The 20,667-nt window shown below is 40.6% G+C and overlaps 1 protein-coding gene across 5 annotated transcripts in view; it reads right to left on the reverse strand.

The window, feature by feature from the left end:
- Tlr3 (toll-like receptor 3) overlaps positions 1 to 1,735 on the reverse strand; it is a 23,511-nt gene extending 21,776 nt beyond the window's left edge. For 4 of the 5 annotated variants that reach the window (XM_005373440.2, XM_005373439.2, XM_013512872.1 and 1 more), the window contains exons 1-2: positions 1,503 to 1,735; positions 987 to 1,095 (exon numbers count right to left, since the gene is read on the reverse strand). The gene's annotated coding sequence lies outside the window, so the exon portion shown is untranslated. The remainder of the gene's footprint in view (positions 1 to 986; positions 1,096 to 1,502) is intronic. The other variant, XM_005373438.2, reaches the window with a different exon arrangement.
- Between the last annotated feature and the right edge of the window lie 18,932 nt (positions 1,736 to 20,667).

Raw genomic sequence — 20,667 nt, forward strand, 5'->3', positions numbered from 1 at the left:
CCGGTACCGGAGAAAAACCAAAAAAAAAAAAAAAAAAAAAAAAAAGAAAGCAAAAAAGGAAGAAAGAAAAAAGAGGAAGGAAGGTAAAAAGGAAGGGAGGGAGGGAGACTGAGATTGCAACTTTGGAAAGTTTTTTGAGGGAATGTTCCATTATATTTCTTTGTCCAAATAAGAGACAGTATTGCATCATGCTTAGGACGTGGAATGTGGAGCTTGGCTGTTTGTAGTTAACCACTATTTAAAGTTTGGGTTTAGACTGTACCATGTGTTTTTGTAAGTTAATACACAGGTACCTAGACACAGACACATACCAACACATAAGCATATTGTAATACAATAATATTAGCAATAATTTACTGAAACTTTAATACTACTGAAAGCTGACTATTTTTACCTGAGTACCCCATACTTGCTGGTGTTCATTTCTGATCTTCTCATATATATAAAAACATTTCCTCTCCTCTCACCTTCCTCCTTTTGTCTTTACTGGGTGAAGAAAAAACCCATTGACTTACCTGTAGGAACACCTAAATGGTTCTCTCCTTTTATAGCACATTATCACCCAATGCCTGCTCTTGTCTCCTCCCCAGCCAACAAAATTGAGAAAGGGGGGTTAATCTTTGGGGACTTTGTTTTTTTTTAAGGCAAACATGATTTTTTTAAAAAGGCTGTCACAAAATAATTTCCACAGCTTCTCCTATGTGCATTTTCAAGTACAGAACTCCACAGAGGAAACAACCTCTAAAATTACCACATAAATATTTTATCATGTCAAGTAGATATTGCTGCTGTTACTTGTATTCTGAGTTATGACACATTTTTCTCCACACCTTCCTCATATCCCTTTTCATCCATTCTCCTTGCTGACTGATCCTGACGCAGTGCCAAGTACCAAATAAAAAACCCTTGACTGCTAAAGGCAAAGCGCATTCTGACTTTGCATAGCGGAAGAGATCCAGATCCCCATAAAGATTTAAAATATATACCTTTATTTATTCGGATGACTGCTGGCCATGTCTTTTTTCACTAGTCCAATCCAGACGTTTTTGTCAAGGAAGTGCATGTTGCAGGATTACAGCAATTTTGAAAGTGAAACTAAAGTTAATTTAAAAAACAGAAGGGCGCTGGTGTTTGGCATACAGAAAGGTGGAGAAAGGAGAAAAGAAAACCCGAAATACCAGATAATCTCAGTGGGGTGCTTTATTTGCTTCTTTAAAATGTCTCTTCTAAGGTTGTTTTGGGTACAATAGCCTGCACGTTATTGAAATGGTCACAGATTTAATCAGGGAAAACGCTGAAAGGGTAGGAAGTCATTGCTTAGTATAAGCAAGCAACCCGGAGAGTGAACTGTGTATTTGCATACTGCCCAAAACTGTCAGAATTGAGCAGTATTTGCTCAGAGGGACAGAGAAAACCTTTAAACCCTACCTGAAGCTAAAATTTTTTCCATCACTTATCTGTTTTATCTTCCAACCCTGTAAAATAAGCAAGGCAGAATTTACCTTCTTGATCAAAAAATAAACTGTTTCACAGCAGTCAGAGCAGTGAAAGCAGAGCAAGCTGAGCCAGTCGGAACTCCTGCTGATCCATTTTTCCACAGCAGCGCCTGCTAAAATAGGTGTGCCAGAGAAAGTTCAGGTTAACTATTACCTTCTCAGTTAGCTTTCATGGCTGCAGTCAGTTAAAAGAACATATTTGCAAGAAAGAAACTTTCAATATTTTCTTCTGGAAAACTTTCAGTATTCCATTACTGATGTACAGTGATGTAACCAAGTCATTACATGGTAAAATATAACAATTTAAAGGAAGTGTTGTGGGCGCCTAACCCAACTTCCTTGGTGAGAAATGAGGAAAAGGAAACCTAGAGTGGTGCATGATTTGTCTAAGGCTATGTCAGATTGCCACAGTGATTCCTGGAGCAAACAAGTACTACAACAGTGAGAAAAATTTGGAAATATGTCACTACTTTGAATTGATGGCAGAATAGATTGCAAGAAATAAATTTGTAACGTGGTATAAATTTCTCTCTGTTTGCTCCAGTCTTAGGCAAGCCATTCTGTGGTAATTGTGCTCATGGTGACATGTTTTTGATTTTCAATTATAACATCTGCAGTATAACACAATAAGCAGTCATTTTGAGTAAATAATTGTTTACTCACTGGGATGTGAAATAAAACTAGTAATGCTGTCAGCAATTTAAAAGATTTCATCTCTGTGAGCTCTTTAATGGTGGCACAGGTATATTCTTGGTACTGTAACTCTCCAAGCACCCTACTGTGGTAGACTATCACCACATTCCTTGTCAGTAGTCAACCATCACATGGTCTTCTACACTACCTCTGGGCTTAACCATGTGACCAACCTTGCCCAATGGGACAGCAGAAAGTGTGAATCAGAGCTGGATTACCAACAATGATCATCAGGGTCTGATTAAGTACTTGTACACTGGGACATTTTTCCTTAGACCCCCAGCTCCTAGCATGTTTGTTCTTGCAACCCCCAACTGTGTACTGAGAAGCCCCGCTTAGCTGTGCAAAGGATACTTGGAGGAAACTGAGACCCTGGCTAACAGCCCTAACTATGCACCAGGAGGACAGCTAGCATCAACTTGACATATGAGTAAGCCACACTAGAAGTATATATCCCACTCTCAGCTGAATTATTCCAGGAAGAGCACAAGGAACAGAGATAAACTATCCTCAGCAATCTTGTAAAGTCTAGAATAGTGTGCCAGTACATGTTGCCAATGATTGTTGTTATTTTAAATAAAAAATTGCAGGAGTGGGTTGTGCATTATTAGACAAAAGCATTCTGCTTTCCTTCTAAATACTACACAGATTATTTTCTCTCCACTGTACCTTTCTTAATTATGTAACTTATCTAGCCATTAAGATAAGGGTGTCACAGAGAAAATGCTTAGTTTTTCCTTTTAAGATAAGTTAAAAATGCGAGATACACTCCTAAGTGCAGAATAACAAATACAGGGCTTACTAGCAGTTCATATAGCATTACAGATCAGCTGGTCTCAAAATGAACGTGAAGCTCATTATTCCCAACAGACCTCAGAATTCCCAATAGACCTCAGAATTCCCAACAGGATTATAGAGCCACATTTTCTTGAATTCATTGAAACTATAAAAAAGTCTAGCAAGTTTCCTCCTTCAACCAAAGAGAGCTCATTTTTATGAGAATGTAATAAAGAAATATATACAAAAATCTGGAAAAATGAATAGAGAAAACAGCAAATTACAGAGCCTACAAATGATGAAGCAGATAATAATGTCTAACTTACTTTTTACCTATTTATTAAACTGCAGATGCAGTATGCTTATCTGCTTGTTCCTAACAGTAATTCTTAAAAAGCTAGTCACTGCTTTTAAAGAATATTTACAAGCATTTTAATTATAAGCAAATAATTTTTTATGATCAAATATAATGTATCACTGATAGCAGGTTTAGTTCATATACAATTTATAAGGAAAAGCTTGATAATCATTTTTGTTAATGTCAGTGTCAACATCTAGCACTAGACTATTAGTATTAGTATCAGTCTGACACTAGGCTACTGAAAACTTAATTTTTTTACTGTTTGTTTGTTTGTCCGAGACAGGGTCCTGCTCTGTAATGCAAGCTGACCTCAAACTCACTATGTAGCCAAGACTGGCATCAAACTCCTGGTGATCCTCCTGTTTCAGCTCCTGAAGTGCTGGGATTACAGGCATGAGCCACCATGTCTCACTACTACTGAAAGCTTTATGGAGCAGTCCTTACAATCTTCCATATGGATTATTTTAGGCATGAAGATAATGTAACTGCGGGTTTGACCACTATTGAGATGATAGGACAGACAGTATGTGAAAAGTGAGGGTAATATTTAACGGTAATTACACATTGCCCAACTCCGTGAGGACAGAATGGAAAGAGAACTGATTTCTGAGGAATAGTCAAACTTATGCTAGCAATGAATATCCAATTCAATAGGCAGTGAGCCATTGGGTGTTCCAGAATTAATATGCATAGGTGTAATGTAAATGGCTCTCAAAGAAACTTGGAAGTAAACTTTTATTAATGAAAATAAAGAGATTGGACTAACTACCTTCTAGGTACCTTCTAGGTTAGCAGAAAGCCATGCCTTTTTGTCATTAAAACTGCTTATGAGCATTTAATGTGACTGATACATTATGAACCATGTAATGCACTGCTCTCTGAGCATTCAACAGTCTTATGAACTGTGCTCAGTGCTTTCCCTTCACAGTCATCACTCAGGAAGGCCACCACCATGCTCTGTATCAGACCAAGGCTTAGAGGCACTTCTTCTCTTTTTGAATACTTTCTCTAAAGTAAAAATGCAGTTCCTCTTGCCAGTGTCATCCATTTCTGCTGATTGAATGGCAGCTGGTTTAACCTAAGATGAACCAAAGAACCCAGCCAGAATTTCAACAAGGGAAAAAGAAACACACTCTGTTCCCTTTCCTTACTCTCACTCATGGCTCCTGAACAGAATTCTGTTTATACTTCCTCTCTGAGAAAGAAACTACAAGAGCTTGTGGTTTAACCTGAATTTTATTTTTTGGTTTTATTTTTTTGTAATTTTATGTATTAGTTGAAAAATGGTGACATCTTTTCTACAAGATATGCACAGCTTCATTTCGTTCTTAAAAAAAAAACCACTTCACTGAGGTATAAGATCTATACATATTCAGTATATGCACTGTTATAAGTTTGGAAATAAGTATGTACTTGTGAAGCTATCACCATCATTTCTACTTTAAATCTATTGCCTCTACAGTTCTCTACTCTCATTTATTATTTTCAGGAATAAGAACTTGAGATTTACTCTCTGTTTAATTTTAATGTTCAATACAGTATTGTGAACTATGGGCAGGTGATGGTTAAGTTTACCTTTCAACTTGATTGGCTTGGAATCTGCCTGAAGGACTAGTAAGGCACACTTGAGGGGTGGTTTGAGTGTGTTATAGAGGTGTGACCTTGGGGCGACATATGCTACCTGGCCCCTCTGCTCAGCTGCTTCCTCTCCACTGTTCTGTTTCCTGGCCAGTGTGTAGTATACGTGTTTGCTGTGCTGTGCCTTTGTGCCTTTGAATACCTTGATACTCAGCCTTGGCCAGCAGACCATAGAGTGAACTTCTGAAATCATGAACAAATAAACCTTTTCTCCTTAAATTGTGGGTGTTGCATACTCTGTCTCAGCAATAGGTACGGTAACTACGTAAAATTTGTACCAGAGAACAGGATAATTGCTGTAATTATATCTGTGTGGTTCACAAGTCTTTGGAACTGGCTTGTGGGAACAGTTAAATATTGGAAATGTGCACTAAAGAGGGCCTAAAATACTATAAGTAGAGCTGAGTAGGCCATTCTGGTTAGAGCTCAGAAGACCAGAATGCTGATAGAAATGCAAACAATGAAGGACAGGTATATAAGACATGAGATGGGAACTCTCCTTGAAAACAGATGAGAGACCATGCATTTTACATTCCAGTGAAGAATATGTCCACATTTTGCCCGTGTTCTACGATTTCACAGAAGCTAAATTTAGGAATGGTGAAAGAAATTTCAGGACAGCCAGTATTCAGGCTGTAGCATGGGTATTACTGGCTTTTAATCAGATTTGTAGTGAGAATCAAGATCAAAAAGCAGAGCAGAACAATTTTAAATTTTGGCCAGAAGGAACCACATGTAAAGTTGAGGGAAAAGGAAATATGGTTGTTCTTTAGATGAGCACTATAAAAAAATAATCCAAATACTTAGTAGAGAAATCAAAGAAAAGATGTCATGAGGGTGTCTTAGCAGTCAGCAAGACACCATCCATTGCAGACTAAAGGGTGCAATATTCTAAACCTTTAACTTGAGAAGAGAGTTCTCTGCTGAAGCAGGGCCCCCTAGGGAATTGGTTCTCTGGGATTTGTCTCATCATGCTTAGGCATGCAAACACTCAAAGGCCACTACTACTATGATCTGAGGGAGCCTGGCTTCTGTTCCAGCTAGCGACAGACCTTGCCATTGGTTATGTATTACTGGTTGTTCAGGTATTCAGAATACAAGAGTTGTAGGGTCATGGAGGCTTTAATCCAGGTTTGAGAGGAAAGCTTGGGAGGCCAGGAAAGGTGCTCCTCACAGTGCATGAAGCAGTGGGAACAAGTGTAAGGTGAAGAGGAGACTCCAATAAGTGAAAGATTCTAGGAACAGGGATCATCTGCTGAAGAAATCCACAGGCAACAAGTAGAGCCAGCGAAGAGACTGTGTAGGTTGCAACAAGCAAAGCCATAGGGATGGAGCCACCCAATCTCTCAAGAGCTCACAACTTATCACATTGTACCTTGGATGCTGCATGTGGAGCTACAGAACTTAATGCTTCCTCTGCTGGCTTTTGGTCTTACTTTTTCCACTTTTTTTCTATCCCTCATTCCTTCTTTTAGGATGGGTATGTTTACTGAGAATCATTGTGTCAGAGGGAAAAGTAATTTGGTTATTAAATTTTGCAGTGATTTATAGCTAAGAGTTTGCCTTCAGTGTTAAAAGACTTTGACTTAGACTTTTGAGCAATGCTAGAACTGCTGAAACTTTGGGACAGGATTAGCATGCTTTTGGTTGTATGCAGGATAGTTATATAATGTTAGGTGGAATTATGAACTTATTATTGTTTTTATTTGGAGATTAAGTGTAGTTTAAGAAGATGTGTTTGGGTGTCAAGTTTACAAGGGCTTAAATGTGACCAATGAACTTAACTATCAAATTAATTGGCTTTGGAGATTATTACCACAGCATGTATTTTACGTATCTGCATGGGTTATGGAGGCATGACCTTGACATTTATGTGTGATCCCTTCCTCTCTGACCCTGTTACCCTGCTGTACTTCCTAGAAGCCTTTAAATAAGCAGCCTTGCTCTTTCATGCCCTTCCACCATGATGTTCTGTCTTAGAGCCAGCAGGCCATGGGCCAAGCCTCTGAAATCTTAAGCCAAATAAACCTTTTCTGTATTAAACTGTGGGTGTCCAGCACTTTGTCAAATACAGATAGTATACTACAGTAGTAGCAACCAGAAATTTTCACCTTTTGATTCATATTTACCTCTCCTCTCAGCTCTTTGCAATCACCTTCCCTTTTCTGCATGAGTTTAACTGCTCTAGATTCACAATGTAAATGATATCATGTAGAATTAATCATCCTGTCTCTGACTTATTTCATTCAGCATAATGTCCTTTATGCTGTCATAAGTGGCAGTATGTCCTTCTTTTATAGGTTGAATAATATTCATATTATTATATTCATAATATGTATATATTCATAATATATATATTTTCTGAATTAATTCATCCATTAATTAACATTTAAGTTACATCCATATTTTGGCTTTTATGAAGAAAACAGTAAAAAAAATTTAACATTTAAGAATAAATTTATTTTTAAAACTTTTATTTTTTATTAGTGTTATGTTTGCAGCACAGAAGGATTGTCTTCATTATAGGGGGTTGGTACTTCTTCACAACATGTCTCAATTCTGTTTTCCCCCTCCCTCCACCCACTTTCATTTTGCTAGCATCAAATTCATTTATTTAGAAGTCAATATAAAGTTCATTAGCATATATACAGATTAATAACCAAACTAATAGCACAAAAAACATATAAAACACATAAGACAGCTATACTAAATCAAGGTAGTGAAAGCCTTAAACACAGAACTATAAAACACAGATAAAATAAATTAAAATAGACACAAATAAATGGAAATATAGCTCATTTTCATGGATTGGAAAGATTATTATTAAAATGCTCATACTACTCAAGGGAACTTACATATTCAAGGCAACCCTTATCAAAGTCTCAAGAGTTTTTCTTTTTTTTTTTTTTTTTTTTTTTTGGTTTTTGGTTTTTCTCCGGTACCGGGAACCGAACTCACGACCTTGCGCTTGCCAGGCAGGCGCTTTTGCCGCTGAGCTAAATCCCCAGCCCCCAAGAGTTTTTCTTTTTAAAAAAGCAAAAATCTAAAAATCTATGGAATACACAAAGAAAACCCACAAAAAACACCAAATAGCCAAAGGAACTTTAAGCAAGAAGAACAAAGCTGATAGCATCATACCTCTTGATTTCAAGATATATTACAAAGCTACAGTGAATTGAGAGTCCCAGCATAAAAATGGAACAAAATGGACAGCCAAGTAATAAATCCATACATATATGACCAAGTGTTTTTTGGCAAAGGAATAAAGAACATACATAAGGACAGGACAGTCTTTAAAAACTGGTGCTTGGAAAATTGGATATCCAAATGCAAAGGAAGTAATTGAAACCTTGACTTACACTATGCAGAAAAGAACTTAAAATAGATTAAATACTTAATTATAGGACCTAAAATCATAAAATTATTATAAGAAAGTAGAAAAAAATTTCTTAACATTAGCGTTGGCAATATATTCCTTGATATGACACCAACACCCCAGGCAACAAAGAAAACACGGAGAAGTTGGTGATAATCTTGCTGTCTCTTATACATTAGTGAAGTGGGTTAATATAAATGGCATCTTATTATCTGTTATTGTTAGTTACATGTTATGGCTATGGGATTTTCAGATTCTGTGCCCTGAATTTGATATTTATTTACTAAATTTGCTAAAATTCTAGCCGTACTTTTTCTATCTTCCACTTTACACATCCTAATTAAACTGGAAGTTCAATAGGCATCTAAAGAATGAAAGTATAAATGTCTGACAAAACCATTACGAAAATGTGTTTAACAGAAAGAAATCCAAAGTATTGAAAGCAACTTGCAACTTATAATCAAAAGGAATTATCACTGCTAAGAGCTAATGATTATGCAAACTGATCTCAATTTTATTAATGGAAATATTCAGTAATTAAGGAAATGAAAAGGAAGATCAGTTGGAAGGGATGCCCTGTTGCTTTTGAACATGCCTCTGGCTTTTTGCCTAAGCAGAACTATGGTCACTACTGAAATATGATCTTATAATGAGAATATGAGAACTTGTATTTAAAAAGTGAGAAGTAAAATTGAAAGGGAGGGGAAAGAGGGTGCCTTGTTATCATAAAGACTTGGAGCTAAAATAGGTAAAGCTGACAAAATTTATAAAGTTCTAGTATAGTTTATAACATGCCCAAAATGCTAGGCTTATTCTTTGCTTTATTCAGAGATAAATCTATATAAGAATTCAGAGCAATTTAACATCATCAGAAAATGGTAACATTTATTTTTCTTTAAATTACCTGTTTATGCATTTTGTCCAATATTTTTTTACTTGGTTTTCATATTTTTGTTATGGCTTTTAGAAGGTTCTTAGGCTAGTTTAGAAATGAACTTTTTAATCTAAGTGTTCTAAAATTTGGCTTGATATGTTTTTGCTTTTGAGTTTTAAAAAGCAACTGTCTCACCTGTACCAAGGTTCCTCAAAGGATTGACATCAGCAAAACATAAGTGGGATGATTAAAGTCATTGTTCTCCCATCAAGCCGTCAAAGAAAAGGAGAAACTGGCTGAGTTAACCTTATAGGCATTTTGGAAAACAGCCAAAGGTCTGTGGCAACCAAGTGAATGGGTAATAAAGAACAAAAATTACCTGAAAAACAATAGAATATGTAAGACATTTTCATTCACCCTAGGCTCTCTACTTTGGCCCCAACATGGTCTTGGTCTAGAAGTGGCGGCAGCCTAATTCTTAGTTTTCTCCTGGCCGAGGTTGAAGAACAGAAGAGGCTGCTTCCATGACCCAAGAAATAAAGGGCAGCTATGTGTGGAGAATCATAGGCTCAGGGTTTGTTCTGGGGTTATAGACTCAGTCTGTTCTGATCTTTTTCTAGGGTGGAAAGTAAGAGGCAAGGAGAAGCTGCCTTTTGGATTAAACATAGGGCTATTTGTCTCCAAGGACACAACCCACAAAGGCCTGAGAGCACAGGGAGCATGAGGTTTGCCGGCAAGAGCTGCAAGGTATGCACAAGCAATGAAGAGGTGGGATCAATACTACACCTGCGCAACAGAAGTCAGAGAGTCATTCTTCTGTTGTAGGACAGTTCAGTAGTTCTTCCGCAATGATTATGTGTAACATACAAGCAAGTGTTCCTTTCCAGTAAGCACTGAATGTCAAGGAAGTGACAAGCTTGGAATAGGCTTCTAATAAACAAGCTGTGACCAGAGGCACAATGAATACCCAGTCCTGGAAAGTGGGACTCTAATGACCTATCATTTCCTAGTGTACTAAGGTGGCACCCACCTAGACTAGTACCTAGAAATTTGGGTAAGGAAAGCTGGTATCACAATGGTGAAAAGCATAGTAAGATGAAACATGGTTGAGGTTGCTAGTTTTTAGACTATAGATTGGCTAATTTGAATTACTTCGCTGGACACTGGGCATAGGGGGTTTCCCTACTTGTCTGGAAACTGGCTCTGAGGAGATTAGGCAGACATATAACTCAAAAAGGGAAGTGATTGGGGAGTGGACTAAATTCGCTGCTCAAGAAGGGGAAATGACAACTCTAGTTGGAGCTTAGATCTGCTGGATTAAGATCACTTAAAATACAGAAACAAAACCATTTACATCAATAAACTAGGAACCAGAGAAACTTCCTAAGCATAATGAAGATCATTATGAGAAAAACACAACTAACATCATACTCAGTGGTGAAAGGCTGAAAGCTTTTCTTCTAAAATCAGGAACAGGACAAGCATCCCCACTTTTGCCACTTCTGTTCAATATAGTATTGGAAATTTTGACATATTTCAGCAAGAAAAAGAAACAAAAGTCAGGTGTGGTGGCGCATGCCTGTAATCCCAGCACTGAGGAGGCTAAGGAAGGAGCATCATTGCAAGTTTGAGGCCAGCCTACTCTACAAAGTGAGTTCAAGGCCAGCCAAAATTTCACAGTGAGATCCTGTCTCAAAAAAAAAAGCATCTAAATTAGGAAGAAAGAAACAAAATGGTTTATTTTTGCATATGACATGATTTTATATTGGAAAATTCTGAAGATCTCTCTCTTTCTCTTTTTCTCTCTCTCTTTTCACACACACACACACACACACACACACACACACACACGATTTGTGCTGATTAATCTTGATTGTCAGCTTGACTGGATTAAGAGACTCCTGAAGAGATACTGGTACTACAAGGGCACTTACCTGAACAATAAATGAAACCATAGATGCACCGATGAGTCCATAGTTGAACAGGCTATGAGGAGGCGGGGCTTCGGTGGGAGAACTGAATCTCAGAGACATGACCCCGGGGCCTGTGTTTGGTCCCTGAGGCCTTACTTTCCCTGCTCTCTGAAAATCTGCCATGAGCTGAGCAGCTTTCTCCTGTCAACAGCTTCTGCCATGCTGAGTCGTGATTGGAGCGCACTGAAACCGCGAGCCAGAAGTAAACCATTTCGTCCTGCATGTGGCATGCGTCAGGCATCTTCGTCCCAGCAACTGGAATCTGTTAGACTGATGAACAAGTTCAGCGAAGTTATGAGATATAAAGTCAGTACATTAAAAGCCATTTGTGTGTCTGTACACTAACAACGTACAGAAAAAGGAAAATTAAACAAATAATTCTATTTATAATATAAAAAGAGCAAAATACTTGGTGACTAGCCTAACTTAAGAGGTGAAAGACTTATATACCCAAAACTAGAAAACATTGTTGAAAGAAATTAAAGAAGGCATAACTAAATGGAAAGACATCCTGTTTTCAAGACTTATGTCAATATGATAACACTACTCAAAGTGATTTACAGATTCAATGCAGTTTTTATCAAGGTCTCAATAACATTTTGAAATGTCAAAAAAAATTAGAAAAACTGGTTCTAAAATTCATATGGAACTTCAAGATTCCCAACAGCCAAATGAGATCCTGTCTGAAAAAGAAAAAAAAAAAAAAAAACAAAGATCAAAGTTGGAGGACTCACACTTCCTGATTTTAAAAGTTACTACAAAATTACAGTAATAAAAACAGTTTAACATAAAGACAGACATAGAGGTTCATGTAATAGAATAGAAAAGCTAGACATAAACACTACCATGTGTTTAGATGGCTACTGAAAAAAATGCCAAAACCATCAAAAGGAAAAGGGATAGTTCTTCTGCCAGAGTTGTTGAAAAAAAAAAAAAATAGTGTATCTACATGCAAAAGAACAAAATTGCATACTTACCTTAGGTTATGAAAAACATAACTCAGAATAACTCTGGCACCTAAAAATGAGAGCTAAAGCTATAAAACTCTTAAAAGAAAACACAAGAGAAAACCTTCATGGCATTTAATTTGCCAATGATTTCTTTGATATAACAGCAGCACAAAGTAGAAAGGAAAAAGAAATATATATATATGTTGACTTTCACCAAAATTAAAACTTTTATGCATCAAAGAACACTATATCAAGCTGATGTCTGGTGGTTTATTGAAAGGAACAGTTAATGCTTTTTTAAAATTTTGACCAATTTTGCATGCTTATATCTGGTAATCTGAGCAACTGATTTGAAGAAAACAATATGCAATATAACAACCATTGGTGAATTCCTACCATCTTGTCTAGTGAAACTCTATATCATCTCTCATGTTCTTTTTAATTATTATTTTTTTAGTCTCTTCAATGGTTTGATCAATCTTGCATTCTTACATCTGGCAATCAGAGCAACATAGTTGAAGATAACAATAAGTAATATAGCAACCACTGTTAATTCCTATCATTTTGTTTTGAAACCCTGTATCATCTTTAATGTTTTTGCTTTGTTTTGTTTTTGTCTGTGATGTGGGTATTTTCCTACTGTTCTTTGTTTTTTTTTTTACTATTCTCTTTAAAATAAAAAAAAGAGAGAATGAAAAGGCAACCCAAAGAATGTGAGAAAGTATTTTCAAAATATTCTGATAAGAGATTAATATCTAGAGCATGCGAAGAACTACAATCCAACAATAAAAAAGAAAACAACCCAATTAAAAAAGGACAAAGGGCAGGAATAAGCCTTTCTCCAAAGAAATGCCAGTCTGCAATCAGCTTACAAAAATTGCCTGCCATCTCTAATACTTAGGCATATGGAACTCAAAGTCACAATGAAATACCACTTCATACCCATTAAGTTGGGTACTATAAAGCAACAACAATACAACAGAAAATAAGTGTTAGTGAGGATATGGTGATACCAAAGCCCTCGGACTTGGCTAGTAAGAATGTAAAAGTATAGCCGTAGTGGAAGAAGCGTGTTGGGCCTCAAAAAGTTAAAAACAAAATTGTTATACTCTAAAATTCTACTTCCAGTAAGCGCAAAGGAATCAAAAGCAGAGATTTTTTTTCTGGAGCTAAGGATTCTGCTTTCAGCATAATTTAATTAGAAATATATACTCTGGGCCTCAAATTACTAGTTTATAACTTAACTTTGGCAACACAATTTACCCAAATTTAGACAAACACCTATTTTGGGGCTGCTAGTTCTGTAAAATTCCACCAGAAATATTTCACAAGTGAGGAGTAAGTTTTTATGAAAATCATGATATTTATTAAGATTATTTATAACAATTATTTTCTGAATTTACAAATATATGAAAATACTGAACAATGTACATAGCTCCAGCAAGTCACATTTCACTCTATTTGCTTTAGGATATAATTATCCATCGATTCATTCTTCTGTTAATCCATCTAAATTATCTCATTTATCCATCAAATATTTCAGTGCTAAATTCCTTGGACAGCATATGTGTTACTAGTGTTAAACATTTGCTCACAGTGTTTTAGGGTAATATTCATAACCTCACCTGATAAATGTGTACTCTTACTAGATACAGAACATCATTACCTTGCCCTAGAAAATTCTGCTTTCTCATTTGCTGTCAGTACCTGGCCTACACGCCCTTTCCAGAAGCAACTTCTGTTCTAATTTCTTTTCACTACAGACCATTTTTTCCTGTTTCTAGAATTCCAACAGGGCTGGGGATTTAGCTCAGGGGCACAGCGCCTGCCTGGCAAGTGCAAGGTCTTGAGTTCGATTCCCGGTACCGGAAAAAAAAAATAAATAAATAAAAAATAAATAGAATTCCAATAGATGGAATCACACATTTTGTGGTTTCTTTCACTTGGTATAGCATTTTTCCAGTATCTGTAGTTCATTTCTTTCTACTGTTGAGTAGTACATAGTTCCCTAAGTAGTCCCTTAATTATAAGTCCATGGCTTGTTTATTCCTATTCCTGTTAGCAACCACCTTGTTTGATTTGTTGGCTTTGCCTATTATGAAGCTATTGTGTACATTTTGGGGTAAGTCTTTTGCGACATCTGTTCTCATTTTCTTAGGTAATATCCGGGATTAGAATTGTCAGTAGGTAATTATCTATCTATCTATCTATCTGTCATCTATCTATCTATCCATCTATCTATGTATCTATCTATAAAATGTACAAAGGCCAGGCCTTTGCTAAAGTAACCATAGCGTATGCACTCCAAACAAACATATGAGTTTCAACTGCTCTGCGTCTTGTCACTTGCTATGGTCAGTCTTCGTGTGGTCAGTCTTCACAGTTTTAGCAGTTCTGTCCAGTTGGGTAATAATTACAATTGGGTAATAATTGCAATCGGGATGAAGGATTCCCGTGGGGCAGGGAGAGGAAAAGATCTAACACTCCAAGGTTGTGAAGCCAGTGCACGGTGGCCGCGATGTCCCAGGAATGAGATTAGAGTCTGCTGCGTCTGATCCAAGAGGCCCGGGCTGCGGCTGTGGGGAGGCCTTTGGCGGCGGCAGCGGTGGAGCTGCGTGGGGAGCGGGAAGATTGTGGCCACCAAGCTCAGCGGCCAAGGCCACCAGCCCAGCGCAGATGGGTGAGCACGGGAGACTCGCGCCACGCAGGCCTCAGGGGCGGTCGGTGTGGGACTGGCTGTACCCGCCAAAATTTCCCCACTGAGGGACCGAGTGAGGCCGCCTCCCTCCCGTGGGTGGGGGTGTGGTGGGGTGGCTGCAGAGCCGAGCTGTGGGTTCCCGCCAATCCGCCCTCGCGTGGTGGGCGGGGCCTGCGGAGCCGAGCTGTAGGTTCCCGCCAATCCGCCCTCGCGTGGTGGGCGGGCTGCAGAGCCGAGCTGTGGGTTCCCGCCAATCCGCCCTCGCGTGGTGGGCGGGGCCTGCGGAGCCGAGCTGTAGGTTCCCGCCAATCCGCCCTCGCGTGGTGGGCGGGGCGCGCGTTGTCCCCTGCGGTGCTGGCGCGCGGGTGAATGCGGCTCCACAGACCAGCGCGGGTCGGGCGGGAGGCCCGTGGACCCGGAGCCGCCGCAGCCGCAGCCTCAAGGTCAGCCGCCTGCGTGGGACCTGCTGAGGCCAGGTTGGCCAGCCTGATGGCGCACCCACTCCCGCAACTTGGTAGCGGTCCTTCGTGCCCTCACTAGCGCGCCCCCCGCCCCATCCCGCCGAGCCGGGTGCCTCCCGTCTGCTCCCTGAGACGTGCCGGCCCGGCTGTCTGCCGACCCAGCGCGCCCCTCGCGTTCTCTTCGCCTTGCTAACCACTGTCACAGCAGGACTGGGACCAGAGGGTTTGTAACTTTCTGCCGCAATTCCGCCCTTGGCCAGAAGAGGGAGCAATTGTGTTCCGAATAGTTTACCGTCGAAACACCCCTTCAGCAAGGTTGACATTTTGTAGCGGTTTGGTCAGTGCTTCCTCTGGAAGGGATTTGTTTTGAGCATACTGTCTGGGTACCACAGCAACGATGGTGTGTCCCATGTAGCGCATGGTGTAAAAAGACAAATTTGAGCTAAAGGAGCTCTTTCAAGCTGGATTATGTTTTCTCTTTTTGTATCTTTCCTATGTCCCTTGGTATGATCAGAGAACCATTGCTGGTATTTACCTTTAGAAATGGCAATTCCAAATAAGAGTTGCTTTTAAAAAATATATTAACACTTTAAAAATCCTTTTATGTAGCTTTTTCTCTTTTTGTGAAGGGCCTTCGTCTACTCATATACTCTGACTTCATTGGGGTTGTTGTAACAGCCTTTTGGTTAGAAAAATCCCGTGATTAAAGACTGTTGTACAGATTCCATGTTCTGCCTTGGAAACCAGAAGAGGAAGAGGGACTGGGTGTCAGAGTCTGAGGATGAGCTGCAGGAGGACGTGCTGGGTCTTTTTAATGGAGTTCCTTGGTTAGCACCTTCCTTCCTGCCTCAGCCTTCTTTCTGGCCAGAAGCAGCAGAAGGACTGGTCATCAGAACTGGAGGGGGATGAGGGGGACATGCCTGGGTGTTCTGACTTGGTCTGGAGGGTAAACTCCCAGCTCTCACCTCAGTTCCCTGGCTGGAAGGGAAGGCGGAAGTGGTTGCCTGGGTCTAAGAAGGAGTCACACAAGGCACTGGGGCAACCTGGCCCTGTTCCTCAGCACGTGTGTGACATGGAGCTGCCATGCAGACTCCCAGTGACCCTGAAGAGGGGGTGCCTGTTGTCAGTGTTGCCTGAGTGCCATGAGACCTTCACCAGGCTGATTAGATAAGGAGACCCCAGCCCAGATGGCAACCCAATGTGGTTCTTTCAGAACCAAGAGATTTGTATCCTTTCCTCTTCCCACGCAGAAGGGAGGGCGTGTGAACCAGGAGCACACAGCTAGCTGCTGCTACCCAGGCCCTCACTCTGTTGCTCCTCCAGGACTGTGTGGGCTGAGCCCGAGTATCCTGCAGATGAACATCCTTCTCCCCAGTCTTCCCATCTACCTGCATGGGGCCCCATCCACAACCTTCTTCCAGTCAGGTCCTGTTCTCATTGTTGTCTTGCCTTGCTGGAAACCCTGTGCCAAGTCCCAAGTTACACCCTCCTCTCTTCACAGAGAATCCTGCCTTCAAGATTTTTGGCCTGGGACAAGAACCTGAGGGCATCTGACAAGGTGAGGTCCTTCTGCCCAGAGCTGGACCCTCAGTGCAGCACAACCTGGCGGGGGACAGGGTTCCATCTCCACAGGCAGCACAGACTCCACAGACTCCTTTAGTCCTGGTCTACGTGAGGCGCTCCCATCTCATCTGCCCTCTTAGAATACAGCACCACGCCCTGGCTTTTATGACAGGCTGTGCATCTCCTAGGCCTAGGGCCTCTGAGATCTGAGTCCAGGCAACAGTCTTCCCTGGATAGATCCTCTCTGGCTGTTGCTGCCTAAGATCCTTTCCTCCAGCGCTCAGGAACTCCTCTGCTATTGCTTCTCAGACCCTCTTCTGATCCAAGACCTTAACACCTTATCTCAAAGAGTCCCTTGGAGGTGCCACTGTGGGCATCATGGCCTCCTTTCTCCTGACTGCTCTCATTTGCAAACAATCCTAGGCCCCCTGCCTTTCCCCCACAACCAGGTTACACAACACTGGCATATCTGCTGTGAGTGGAGTCCTACCCTGCTCCCCCGTCCCTCCTTTTGCAGGTGTGGCTTCTCTCTGACCACCATCCTCTCTCCACATCAGTACATCCTGGCTATGGTCGTTTCCTACTTCAGCCAGGCTGGTCTCTTCCCCTGGCAGCACCAGAGAATCCACTTCTTCCGGACTTAGAGTGCACTGCCTCCTCCCCACAGGCCACAGTCAGCCCCTGGAGCGGAAAGGAGAGAGGGACTGTAATGTGACCTGTGGCTTGAAATCTGTGCAGTTGAGTCTGTGTAGAAAACAACTGCCTTGGAGGATGTTGTTCTAATGCTTTTCATAGGAAAGCTAACAAAGTTCCCCAAAGTTGAAGTTCAAAACATGAAGGTGAAGAAACACAGAGCCTTCCAGACAGGACGGGCAGCAGGAAGGTACATGTGGTTGCCATCTCACAATCTGAACAGCAGCCATTTTGACTCTCCTGAGGTTTCTCCCCAGACCATTACCAAACGTCACGTTATCCCCTGCCTCTGCATTCACAAGGCAGTGTCCCATGCACACCACCCTTACAAAGCACAGACCTTAAAGTACACAATGCTCCCTGTTTGTGTTTCTTCCAGTCTCTCCCCAAACCAGGAGGCTTTATCTCTTTTGCCTTATAATCATACCAAGATATATGTCAGAGGCTCACAAGCCTTCTGGCTGCTGCTTTGCTGATTAATTAATCTAGCCCAGGGTGGATTCTTCTCTTTGAATTCCCGATCTCTAAGATTTCTCTTCAATCAAGCCAACACATTATCCTGATGCAATGGTACCATGGTTCAGACACTCAATACTCTCCATGATTCTGGTCACAAGCTGAAGTGGACAACAACTGAATCAAATTTACCCATAAGGTCAGCATTGAACCTAACCACTGAATTTTTAAAATTAAATTTATGGTACAATGTACATATACACAATGATCACATTCATCGTAGGAAATTTGTACCTGTGCATGATATATCATGATTCCTGTTTTTCTCCATTCCCCTTCCCTCGCTTCAATCCCTCTTCCTCTCCTTATTTACAAAGCTTTGCTTCCATTTTCCCTTCTTTTCTCATTTTTTTCTTTTCCCTCTCCCCCTTTCCTAGTTCCCCTTTCCTTTTCAACAATTTCTTCCTATTTTACAATATCAACTGTACATTTTGATTCTTATTTGCACTTTTAGTTTCTCACACCAGAGAGACAATGTAATATTTACAAATGTGTGTCCAATTTATTTCACTGAAGAGTCTAATTGCTCTGGCTAATGCTTCCAGAACTATACTGAATGGGAGTGGTGATAGTGAACATCCTTGTCTTGTTCCTGATTTTAGAGCAAAAGCTTTCAGTTTTTGAGTATTTAGCATGATGTTAGCTGTTGTTTTTTTACAGATGGCTTTTATCAAATTGAGATAAAGACCATTTATTCCAATCTTTTGTAGGATTTTTTTTTAATCATGAAAGGATGTTAGACTTTGTCCAGTGCTTTTTCTGCATCTATTGAGATAATCATGTGATTTTTGTCTTTGATTCTATGGATATGGTGTATTACATTTATTGGAGTGCATATGTCGAACCATTCCTGTACCCTTGGGATGAATCCTACTTGGCCATGGTGTGTAATGTTCTTAGTGATGTGCTGCATTTTGTTTGCCAGTATCTTCCTGAGGATTTCTATGTCTATGTTCATCAGCAATATGGGACTGTAGTTCTGTTTTTTAGTTGGATCCTTCTCCAGTGTTGGTACCAGGGTAATACTTGCTTCCAAGATTGACTTTGGGAGTACTGCTTCCATTTCAATTGCATTAAAGGGTTTGAGGAATAATGGCATTAGATCTGTAAAGCTTGCAAAATGCAGCAGTGAATCCATCAGGACCTGGGCTTTTCTTTTTTGGTAAGTTTTTCATTATATTTTTTATTTCATTGACTGATATTGCATTTATTTAGAATTTTGATGTCATCTTGACTCAACCTTGGTAATTCGTATGTATCTAGGAATCTATCCATTGCCTCTGTTTTCCATCTTATTAGAGTAAAGGTGCTTGGAGTAGATATTTAGGATCTGGACTTCCACAGGGTCCATTGTGATTTCAACTTTTTCATCCTTAGTTGCATACATTTGCATATTTTCTTTCCTGTTTTTGAAAGCAAAAATTCTTCTGGTGCACCCAGTTTTGTGTTAGTATCCAAGTCAGAGCCAGAATCTGCTCTTATTAATCCCACCAAGTGTGTAGCAGGATTACTGCTACTGGGTGTAGATCACCCCCCACTGAGTGCGGGGCTGATCTTGCCCACAACACTGACTCTTCTTATGCATGGTCATAGGGCGGGGGGAGTGCCCTTGTCCTGTCACTACCTAAGGCAGCGTGCCTGCTTGCACTGTTGGTTGCAGGGCAGGGGAGTGAGGTACCCTTGTCCTGCTGCTGGCCAAGGCCAGCTGCCTGCTTGTGCCACTGGTTACAGAGCACGGAGATGCTTGCGGTCCTTTGTAGCTAGGGCTAAGACTGCAAGCAGATTCTGGTGGTCTTAGCTCCTATTTCTCAGAATTCCCCCCAGTCTGCTGTCCAGCTGCTGGCAGTCTGCTGTGACTGGACAGCCTTTACCTCATTCCACTGGCAGTAAAAGGACCCTGGGGCTGTTCTGCTGCTGGAGCTCAAGCTCTGAGACTTTTAAATAAAACAGTGACCCCTCCTGTCCACTGATGCTGCTGCTCCGCACAGCTGTGTGGCGGGGCATTGGTCCACCTCACTCACCAACCACTGACTCTGGGGAGCCACTCGGAAACCGTGTCTTGTGTTCTCACCGCTGCCTCTGACTGCATAAGAGTCCTGGTCCCGTTCAGGTCTCCATTTTGCAGTGAGCAGGGAAGTAGTTTTCCCGGTCTCCCCATAGGGATGGCTATGTAGCCACTCTTGCTGCACTGTGCAGTCTCCAGTCTGCGGTGGTGGTGAGCTATTTTCTCTGTACCAGTGAATCCTATTTTCTTCTCTGTCAATTCCCTCATGGTTCCTATGAGCCCTCCACTCACTTTGATTCCTTTCTGGGCTGTTGTTTTCCAGACTCTCAGCAGTTTGTCCTGGAGAAGCTAAGGTGCTGGCAGTCACCACTCTGCCATTTCTCTCACTGCTAACCACTGAATTTGATTTAGTCCTCATCCAACTTGGTTTATGACCCGAATCGTGGAAAGAATCAAGTTTGTGAACCAGGGTATGACTGTATTTCTTTCTTTCATTGGGCCTTCCAAATGTACTGTCCTGTGTCTCTATCTTCTATTTTCTGTCAAAGTGTCTCCACATATTTAATTTGAAGAAGAACGGCCCATTTTCAAAT

Source organism: Chinchilla lanigera, unplaced genomic scaffold (assembly GCF_000276665.1).
Source record: "Chinchilla lanigera isolate Chin_1 unplaced genomic scaffold, ChiLan1.0 scaffold00002, whole genome shotgun sequence".
In the NCBI taxonomy this organism is placed as follows: domain Eukaryota; kingdom Metazoa; phylum Chordata; class Mammalia; order Rodentia; family Chinchillidae; genus Chinchilla; species Chinchilla lanigera.